This window comes from Canis lupus, chromosome 15 (assembly GCF_003254725.2).
Source record: "Canis lupus dingo isolate Sandy chromosome 15, ASM325472v2, whole genome shotgun sequence".
In the NCBI taxonomy this organism is placed as follows: domain Eukaryota; kingdom Metazoa; phylum Chordata; class Mammalia; order Carnivora; family Canidae; genus Canis; species Canis lupus.
The window spans coordinates 21,184,268-21,195,618 of NC_064257.1; the positions used below are offsets into that span (position 1 = coordinate 21,184,268).

The 11,351-nt window shown below is 35.2% G+C and overlaps 1 long non-coding RNA gene across 2 annotated transcripts in view; it reads left to right on the top strand.

Moving 5' to 3' along the window:
• Nucleotides 1-8,394, top strand: part of LOC112654727 (uncharacterized) — a 50,581-nt gene extending 42,187 nt beyond the window's left edge. For both annotated transcript variants that reach the window (XR_004804960.2, XR_003133302.3), the window contains exon 5: nt 6,824-8,394. This is a non-coding gene — a long non-coding RNA (uncharacterized LOC112654727). The remainder of the gene's footprint in view (nt 1-6,823) is intronic.
• Nucleotides 8,395-11,351: the final 2,957 nt, after the last annotated feature.

Sequence of the window (11,351 nt, forward strand, 5' to 3'; positions counted from 1 at the left end):
AAAGCCAAGATATAATAAATATCAGTGTGTGTGTATATGTGTGCACGTGTGTGTGTGTGTGTTTGGTAGGAGACAGTGCTGTATTGTGGTATGTGGGAGCTGTCAGACATGGAAGAAGTGTAGTCTTTTTCTTGATAGAAACGGGGAAATAGAACTATACCTACATCTCTTAGGATTTTGAGTAACCTGCATGAGCTTTCAAACACATAAGAATCAACTGAAGTGAGCATAATTGTCTACTGCGCCGTCTGTTTGAGCACAGTTTCACAAGTTTGAGTTTTCATGCCTAGACTTCTATTAATTTGCTTGGCACACTATTTTCCTAGACTATAAAAAGGTTCCTACTGTCTACTTCAATCAGCTCCCTATTTAACAGAGCTGGCAGTCAACACGCAGTTGAGCTAGTGAGACTCCCGAGAGGACTCTTAAGGACATCTGTTGCTAATCTCCACTCCCTCAATTTTCTGAAGATTCATTCCCTTTCCCCACCGCTCTTACTCTTAGCAGATAGTGTTACTTAAAGCTTTCCTGAGGAATGAAGCTCACCTGACGTGGATTTCTTCATCTCAGTTCCTGTTCCTGCTCTTATCACTTTCTACATCTAATGAGACATTCCTCCAAAGGATCTATCCTTCAGTCTTTTTTTCCCCTTTTGTCTAATGAACATACTCCTCTTTTATATTATTTATTTATTTACATTTTTTTTTGATAGAGTGAGGGAGGGTAGAGGGAGAGGGAGAGAGAGAATCTTAAGCAGGCTCCACGCCCACTGTGGATCCCAAGGTGGGGCTTAATGCAGGGCTCAATGTTTTGACCCTGAGATCACGACACAAGCTGAAATCAAGAGTTGGGTGCTTATCCTACTGAGCCATCCAGGTGCCCCTATACTTCTCTCTTCTAAAAGCCATTCCCATTCGATCCTTTAAGTCCCTGCTTCTTCCCCTTCCTTCTCTGCCAGACATCTTAACATAAATATCTACTTACTGCTCCTACTTCCTCACTACCCACATTTTATATATTTATGTTTTTACATAGGCCTGAACCTACAACCCTGAGATCAAGAATCGCATGCCCTACTGACTGAGGCAGCCAGGCACCCCCTTGCTGTCTACATTTTCATCGAGCCCTTACAATCTAGTTTCTACAACACTACTCTTGTTTTGTTTTTACCAGGTGACTAACTACTATCATGATTTTCTAATGCTTAGGACATGGATAAGATGCATCTCAGTTTTATAAGAATATTATTTTGGGAAAAATAATTAGTTTCCATCAAGGTTATTTAAAAATGTGTTTAGAATGAAATTATTACTTTATTAATTTAACTACAGTGTACTGTAAAAATAGAATCCAATAAGAAATCTAGAATTTCTGCCTAGATTGTGATAGTCTATTATAGAAAAGAGTTAAAGATAAAAATACAACTAAAAACAAATACAATGGAAGCAATGAATATTGGTACTTAGCAGGGTTATATACCTATGTTGAAAGAGACCTGGGAGGATTAAAATTTTTCCACTGTGTTCCCTGCATGCCCTCAGTACCCACAGCTGTTTCTCTCAACCCCCTCTTGAACTTGACCACTAATTGTTCCTTCCAATAAAGATAAGTAAAAATACAATATTATATTAGGGGGCATATACACTAAAAATAAGTAAAAATACAATATTACATTAGGGGTTATATACAATGTTATGATCTTAAATAGAGGCTTGTGTAGTTGTTATTTTTAAAAACCACTTTATTGAGATTTGATTGACATACAAAAAGGCATGCATATTTAATGTATATAACTTAGTAAGTTTTGGGATAAGTGCATGCCTATAAAACCATCACTGCAGTCTCTACCATTAACATATCCATCACCTTTAAAAGTTTCCTCCCATCCTCTTATTTAATTATTATTATTATTATTAACACTTAGCACAAGATCTATCCTCCAGCAATTTTTAAACTATATAATACAGTATTGTTGCACAGTAGATCACTAGGACTATTTATGTTGCATAAGTAAAATTTTGTACTCTATTATCTCTCCATTTCCATCTTTCTCTAGCCCCCGACAACCACCATTCTACTTTGCTTCTCTATGACTAGATTCCTCCTGACGTGATATCATATAGCATTTGTCCTTCTGTGTCTGGCTTATTGCTCTTCCATAAAGTCCTTCAGGTTCATCCATGTGTCACAAAAAACAGAATTTCCTTTTTTTAAAAAAAACTGAATAATATTCTGTCACATGACAGTACCACAACTTATTTATCCATTCGTCCATTGGTAGGCATTTACATTGCTTTCATGTGGTGACTGTTATGGACTCTGCTGCAATAAACATGGGGTTATAGACATCTGTTCAAGATTCTGGTTTCAATTCCTTTGGAGGTAACTGCAGACGTGGAATTACTAGATCACATGGTAGTTCTATTTTTAATTTTTTGGGGAACCTCCATACTATTTTTCATAGTAGTAGCATGAGTTTACATTCCTGGCAGGAGTGTACAGGGGTTTCGGGTTTCTTTTTCTCCATGCCCTTGCCAATACTTACTATCTTTTGTGGTGTTTTGTTTTGTTTTGTTTTGTTTTGTTTTATAATAGCCATCCTAACAAGTTTGAGGTAATGTCTTGCTGTGGTTTTGATTTGTGATGATGATTAGTGATACTGGGTATCTTTTCATATACCTCCTGCCATTTATATGTCTTTGGAGAGATGTCTATTCATTTCCTTTGACCACTTTATAATAGGATGATGATGATGATGATGATGATGATGATGATGATGATTGCTATTAAGTTGTATGAATTCCTTATATTTTGGATATTAACTCTTTTTTTTTCTGAAGATTTATTTGTTTATTTTAGAGAGAGTGAGAAAGAGAGTGGGGGAAAGGAAGGAGGGGGAGAGAGAATCCTCAGGCAGACTCCCCACTGAGCATGGAGCCTGATGTGGGGCTTAATCCCAGGACCCTGGGATCATGACCTGAGCCAAAGTCAAGAGTTCACTGCTTTAATGACTGAGTCACTCAGGTGCCCCCAGAATATTAACTCTTTATTATATATATGGTTTGCAAATATTTTCTCCCGTTCCATAGGTTGCCTTTTCATTTGGTTGATTGTTTCCTTTGCTGTGCAGAAGATCTTTACTTTGATGTAGTTTCACTTATCTATTTTTGCTTTTGTTGCCTGTGGTTCTGGTGTCATATCCAAGAAGTCACTTCCCAGACTAATGTCCAGAAGATTTACTCCCATAGGTTTTTCTAGGAGTTTTATGGTTTTCTTTTCATTTACTTCACTATTTGGCTTGGGGTCCCTTCTTGAGGGTATGAAGTATCTGCAACATTTCCCTACATGAAGGAAGGGGAAATAGAATGTAATTTATTTACTCTTAATTTTTTAAAAGTATGTGATATTTGATACATACCAAAAATACATGCTAAAAAGAGATTATCTACTTACATGAAGGGAGAATAAACTATTTGATTCCAACATCATACATGTTACTTCATGGAGTTTCCTGATGGGCACATCCAAGTCTGCATTCTAAGGATCAGACACATTAAAAAAAATAGATTTCACGAAGTCAGGCTGAGAAAGTCAAATACCATGTGATTTTACTGATTCACGGAATCTAAAAAAACAAAACAAAGAAATAAACATACAAAAACCAAAATCAGACCTATAAATACAGAGAAGAAACTGATGGTTGCCAGAGGGAAGAGGGGTAGGATGATGGGTGAAATGGGTGAAGGGGATTGAGAAACAGGCTTTCAAATATGGAATGAATAAGTCATGGGAATAAAAGGTACAGAGGGAACATAGTCACTGATATTGTAATAGCATTGTAGCTTGACAAATGGTAGGTGTACTTGTGACTGCAGCATAATATATAGAGGTGTTGAATCACTGTGTTGTGCACCTGAAACTAATATAACGTTGTGTGTCGACTACACTCAAATAAAAAATTAAAAATAACTAAATGCTCAACTGTACTCAAAAAATTAAAAATAACTAAATACTAAAATAAAGTAGATTTCTTGAATCTTGGCTACTTTTGACCCCGTGACCTTATAAAGCAAGGCAAATGGTAGAAATTTTATGTATCACTGAATTCATTTAATTTTTGAACACAGCAACTCTAGCTATTAAACCATATGAGAAACTCAAGATTTTTCTTGGCTTCCAGCAGACTGTTTTTGAATTCCTGTTTCAAAAGTGTTTTGAAAAAAACTCAGTGACCTCCTGGGCCAGCGGCATGAAGTATGTATTAGAATAGGTTTTTGCCTGGACTTGTTTTTAATAAAATCTTCAAGAGATGTTCCTTGCATCTCAGAAAAACTCAGAGGAATATTTTGGTTTGTGGTTTAGTGATAAAATGAAACACTGTCCCCTGTACACTATAGGGAACAATAATACATTGGCCATAAGACATAGTTTCTCTTCCTTTATAAATAGGTTTTTAATTTAACTTCTTTGTTGATTTTCATTATACTTGTGTATAATTTGTTGGCTCTTTCTTTCTAAGCCTATTTTCATACAGTTAGGGCTTTATAAGAAAATTAATTCCAATGTAAACAACTTAAACATTAGTTTGTGTTCTATAACATTAGTAAAATATTTGTATTCTGTTACATTAGCAACATTTTTCTTTTGTTGCAGAGGTACTCAAATACAATTCAATAACATATATATTTTATCCAGGTAACTGAAAAATGTCAGTACTAGTAAATGCTGTCAATTTCACACTCTGGGGTAATATATTGGTAATGGTTTTATTCCACTTTTAACCTTGGTTGTCAATCAGGAGGGGCAATGAGAATTTTGGACAACTATTGCCCTCTACGCTAAAGAAGACAGAAGAAAGGGGGGGGGGGAACCTATACAATTTCTGACTTCCATTTTCCCTCTAATACTTTTGAACACCCAGCTCCATTTATTTTCTTTTGGGGAAAAGACCAATCAAGGTTCAACTTCCTCATTTTTGGGTGAGGATAAAGGGGCCCTGTATATATTAGGAAGTTTACTCATCTTCCAACTAATCATTTTGCTCCCTTTGTTTTAGATAGTCTGTGCATATTGTAGATATGAAGGAAGTAGATGCTAATTTGATTTTGAGAGAGTGGAATTTATTTATTTTATTCTCCATATATTCTTAAAATTGTAGGAGAAAAGAATTAGAAGTTTCCTTCTTTTGCTTCCTGAAGCAGATTTATCTTGTAAGCCTTGGAATACCTCTTGAAGTTCACCACTTTTGCTTCTTTATCATTTGCGTCCAATTGAGACAAAACCTCATATTTTATCACTGCTTGCTGCCTGGTTAAATTTTGGGACAATCTCACCATTCATGGTTTATTGATAATTTCAAAAGAAGTTATCCCTTCAACCCACTGGAATTGTCATTTCTTTAAAAACTCAGGTAACAGTAGGGTGAAATTCAAACATTGAATGCCATGAGTCATGTATTTCAAGCTTTGCCTCCAAGTTTAAAAACTATGTGCTTTTCTTGGGTCTTTTGGGAACAATTATTTCATGTGAATCTTCTTCATACATCAGACAAGACACGGAACAGCTTGTTTCTCTTGGTATAGAACTTCACAAAGTTTTTGTTTTCTCCAACAGGAAAAAAGAGGTCATTAAAATTTTCATAATAAATTGCTTCAATTTAATTGATTAATATTGTTTACAACTTAATTGATTAATATTGTTTACAACTTAACTTCTATCCTTGTTATATTAATCATAAAGCTCTTATTAAAATTCATAAGGAAACAGTATAAATTTTAATATTTATATGAAACATGAACTTAATAAACAAGATTTCAGCTTTTTTTGCAGTCCAGTAATCATTTTCTTAATGTAAATAAACGACAAGCATTTCTATAGATCCTAAACAGAAAAAGTCATCACAGATACATCACTGATACAAAGATTTCCAAGCTGCTTTCCCAAAATATTTTCTGTAGAAGGATCTTTCTTTCACGTCCTGGCCTCAGGTCAATCCAACATAGTTTGCTTTTGAATAAAGACAAGGATTTCTTGGGAACTTAGGGAGTTGTTATTAAGATAAATATACTGTTGATGTAGAGGAAACAATAAGCAACTTTCTATAATTATATAAAGAATGAACGCTGCATTGGACTTCAACATGATGCACAAATTGGTTTGGCCTTTTGAAAAGTATATAAATAAAGGGAGGCAGTTGAGTGAAAATGGTCACATTGACTGTGCAGGCAGCTCTAACCCAAGGGGAAATTAAATAGGGCACATGTACAAAGGCTTACATTTTATGTAAGAAGAAGGAGAAAATTCCTTCCTTTTCAGCACATTAAACATGTTTGGCCCAGGGCAAGGCAAGAGGATTATACACTTGGTCTTTTCCCTCATAAACAGAGAGAGGTCTTGGTATTTCACCTCTGTAGCAGTTTTCTAGGCTCTATCTTTACAATTTTTGAAACAGAAAAGAAAGATTTCTGATGTACTCTTCAAAGCAGGAGAATTCTTTTTTTTTTTTTTTTTTTTTTTGCAAGGAGTATAGTGTATTATCTATTTGGTTGTGAGGGTTAGAGAAACTAAAAGGGTCCCTTCTTAGTGCAGAAGGGAGCAAGTGCTCCTAAGTCTGCCCAAGTAAGCACTGCTTTCAACATTCATAGAGAGGATCAATAACTCATCATCTTTGGGAACTATTTCAACCAGAAATGGATATTTCATCATTTGCTATTTTGCTACTTTAGCTGGATATTATCAGAATGATCCATGTTATTAACTCTGTGCATCAAGTCATTGTCTTTATGAAGCTTTGCTCTGATAGAGATCTCATTTTGTTTTCCAGATGGAAGGAGCATCCCAGCTCATCAGCAAGCAACTACTGAGTGTTCTGCACCAGCCTAGATATGATTCCTAAACAGTACAATGTCAATATGTAAGGGAGACAGTATAAAAGATCCTAAAGACGTTGGCAAACTATGCAAATTATGCAAGTTCTATCTATTTTTAAGTATTTCATTGTGTATATGGCCATATATTACAAAGCCAAAAATCAGTACCCTTCTTCTGATAAATTATTTTTATTTCATCACTGGGTGTAAGGGACTTTTTGGAAAAAGTAGTTTAAGTGCTATCTCAAGAGCTTATGGAGAGAGCAAATATATTTGAAATTACATTTGTCCCACAAAACCTGAGATATAAATGTATTTTGGAAATTCAAATATAACGAAGAATGATGAAAACTGGAAACTTACTACTCAGGACTTTATATTCAGTGACCAACATAAAAGGTTTATTTTTTAATTTTTTTATTTTTTATTTGCCTCTGTGTTAGTGAAAAATTTATTGTAGATCAACATTTGAAAAACTGCTGTTGGAAGTAACGCAAAATGACTTTGTAGACACAGTGAGCTGGATTTCTTCAGCAAAGTAGATTTTGTGAACAGTAGGGATTAGAAACGTTTTAGGCCAGGGGAATGGAATATCTGAAGAAAGAGAATCTAGCACTTTTGTGGAACTATGATGAAGGTTTAACCATTGAAGTTAAAAATACGTATTGCTGATGAGTGGACATGAGGGATGGTGGGCAAAATGAAGCCAGGATTATGGAAGGCTTGAAAACCAGACAGAGTCTGGGAATGATGGATTATCTGGGTTATTTATACACCCCAATTGCAGTAAGGCATAGAGTCAATTATAAGATGATAGTGATGACTGTATCCCTTTAAAAGTTTATATTGATAGATGAGTGTATTTCATGGTAACTGTACTTTGATAGTGGTCTAAAATTTGAGTTTCCTTTTCCCCTGAATCATTTAAAATACATAAAAATAATTTTTCGCCCTTCTCTTTCTCCTCCTCCTTCTCTCTCTCCTGGTCTCTGCTTCTTTCTCTCTCTTTCTCTCCACATACACATATACACCCACTATATGTGGACACATACACACATATATGGTAATTAAACTTGACTGGATATACAGAAATCAGTTGATTACTTTTCCCTGTGATACTGTAGTTTTCCCCTGTTCTTATGCCCTAAAAATATTTTTGAATAATAAAAACAATCTTACCTTAATTTATTGGAATGTGGTGGAAAAAATCTAATATGTAGTAAGTAAAAACTACTTGATAATCACTATTTTGGATGCTAAAATCCAAACATCCATTTAATTTTCTAAGAAACCACAGTAAAGCATTATCTCCATGTTACAGATGAGAATATTGAAAATCAGAGAGGTTAATCAACTGGCCCAGGAGCACACAGCAGCTGTTGTGAGAGGTTGGATATGAACCCTGGTGTTTGTGGCTCTAAAACTATCATTCACTCTTCCATGTAACTCTTGACTCAAACAGAATATTGCCACCATAAAGTTGGTGATCTAGAAGATTAAAATTAAATTGATCTTTTCAATACCACATTTGTTTGACATCATTTAGTGAAGTGTGTGTTTCTGTTTTACCTTTTCAATTATGGACCATGAAACGGTCACTTTCAATTGCTTTAATGGGGAAAAAACACCACACAACAACTGATTAGAGTCTTTATTTGTTCATGGTAAGCTGTAACATAAGTTAGGAATCATAGATCTCATAATAACTGTTTGTAGTCAACAGAGAAAATAAAGTACAGGCAGTTTTCCTGATAATAAAAAGTGAAAACACTGATTCTGGCAGAAAAACAAAAAGTTAACAAAATGGAATTAGCCTTTTTTTCTTTATGACCCTCTGCTATCTACATTCTATCTACTGTTACTAGTTCTGTTCTGTTATCTGAATGGTGGAAGGTACCAATGGAAAATCACAATCTAATCACATTCTACTCTCATAACCTGGTCCCCAATCTGTGAATTTTCTGAATTATAACTGCTTCCCTCATTTACTTTGTCCTTGTCTATGTATCAGCCACTCCTAGCTACCTGATAGCTCATTAAGGAGAAGGAAACACAAAGCTTTGTGTAGCGATTTGGTTCTGTGCAGTAATTCTCATTCATGCCTGATGCACCTGCCCCAGGTACTTCCATTGGTTTTGTTGAAGAAGTGGGGTCACCTAGTATCTGTTCAGCCCTTGCTATACGAGGAGCCCAGCGTGAAGCACATGGCTGGTGATGACTTCCTTATTCCTGTACTTTTCTGTGTGAGGCAACTTCTCTTACCAATCCTGCTTTGGAGATGTAGACCGTGGAGCAAAAACTGGTTATAGAGAAGGGATTTGAATCCCCGGATGCTCTGACTATAGGGGCCAAACACTTAAACCCAACAATGTCAACAAGGAGCTTAAGTCTCATTGTCATTATTGTTAACAGGTAGATAAAACTTTCTAACTTTCTGAATTGTCAAGATTAAATTAGATAATGTATTACGATGTATTATCATCGTGTGTGACACAAAACATTTTCTTAGTAACTAATATTCGCTACCAATTATAATATATTTTATTTAGTGATTTATAAAGCTTAATTATATATTAAACAGAAATTAAATATGATTTATATATTATTTGCATTTTCATCCTGACATGCCTGTCTCCACTTACAGGCATAGGACAGGATTTACTCTTATATATTTTTGCTTTCAAGATGAATTGTGTCCAAAACTTAATAGCTAGTTAACATGTATTTGTTGAACTGATTAGGAATATACAAATTGCCTGAGTAATGTCATTGTTTTGAAAGCTAGTTTTGAAATTACTTCATACTTTCCATATTATAGTTAAACCCTTGTGGAAGGGAAATATTTAAAGCCCCTTAAAATTCCTAAAGATGAGATATACCGTGTGTTTCATAGTGAGGGATAAAGAAAAGTAAACTTGGATTCGTAACTAAGAAATGCTAAAAAATTGATAAAAATATAAATATGTTTCAGGTGACATTTTCTACAATAGATCTGCCTCACAATAAAATCTTTAGAAACTCACAGATAAAGTCTCCATATTTATTTCACAGTGGTTGCAAGGAAAGGTTTGTTTTGTCCAATTATAACGTAAACAGCACTAACGTGTTTTCTGGAGTGTTGTCATTTGGGGACGGGTCTATCAAATGATGGGATACATTAAATACCTCTGATGCACTGATAGCTTACCATTTAATATATATAAATACAAATGCCATATATTAGTGACAATTGTTTAAAGAAGCGGCAGCTTTATCAACTTATAGGTGCAGAGTGAAATCAGTGAGGAAGGCCTGGGGCCCTGAAAAAAACACTGGGACCCTGACACAGGTCCCACTACTAAGCAAATTCAGAAGCACATGATTGCTTTTTTCTTTTCTTCTTCTTCTTTTTTTTAAAAATTGTTGTTTATTTTTCCTCATTCAAGTGTGAAATTTCTCTTTAATTTATCCTCCTCTTCCATCCCATCATTCATGCATTTTAATTCTCTTGCTGTCTCCAATGTTTCTTTTTTTTTTTTTTTAAGATTTTATTTATTTATTCATGACAGACACAGAGAGAGAGGCAGAGACACAGGCAGAGGGAGAAGCAGGCTTCATGCAGGGAGCCCCATGTGGGACTCGATCCCGGGACTCCGGGATCATAACCTGGGCTGAAGGCAGATGCTCAACCACCAAGCCACCCAGGTGCCCCTGTGTTTCCATTTCTAAATCTTGTGATTGCTGTTGATTTAATTCAATGAATCCAATTCACATAAATGGGTGTTAGTGGGAAAGGTAAACTCCCACCAGATTCTGACGGGGATAGAAGAAGGTGGCTTTGTTTGTGAAGTGCATGAGTACATCCAGGATGGGAAGAACTCAACAAATCCAAGAAATAAGTATTGAACTTGATTACTTTACATTGTGAAATTATATTCAGTGTCCATTTTTAAATGGACCTCACAGATACCGCTCTTGAAAAAACAATTATTACAAACAAGCCCGACTCTCTTCCCTCCTTTACACCCCTGCCCTTTCTCCCTCCCTCAAATATTTCAGCAGGAACACAGACGTGTGCAACAATCATTAATTTTACAAAGGATGTTTGAACAATGTTAGTACTTTGAACAAAATACCATGATGTATATTCGTCTTTTTAAAAGCAAACTTTTAAGAACTTACTGAAATCCATGAAAACACAATGACTCAATTTCACAGCTAATGAACACATATTTATATTTAGTCACATCTTTTAATGTGAATCCCTCTATTTGCCTGAAGGCAACAGAACCTGTCAAGAAGGGCCTACTAATAAATCTTTGATGCCCTGAGAAAATCTTGTATTTTTATTTTGCTTTTTTATTTTGTGGGGGGGGGGGCTCTGTGTTCAGACTGATCAGAAATATGTGATTCATTGTATTATAATAACTATGTAAGCCTCCACAACTGCACCTTGACTCAAAGTGAAAAAGAACAATATAGGCAGAATGGGAAACTAAACAG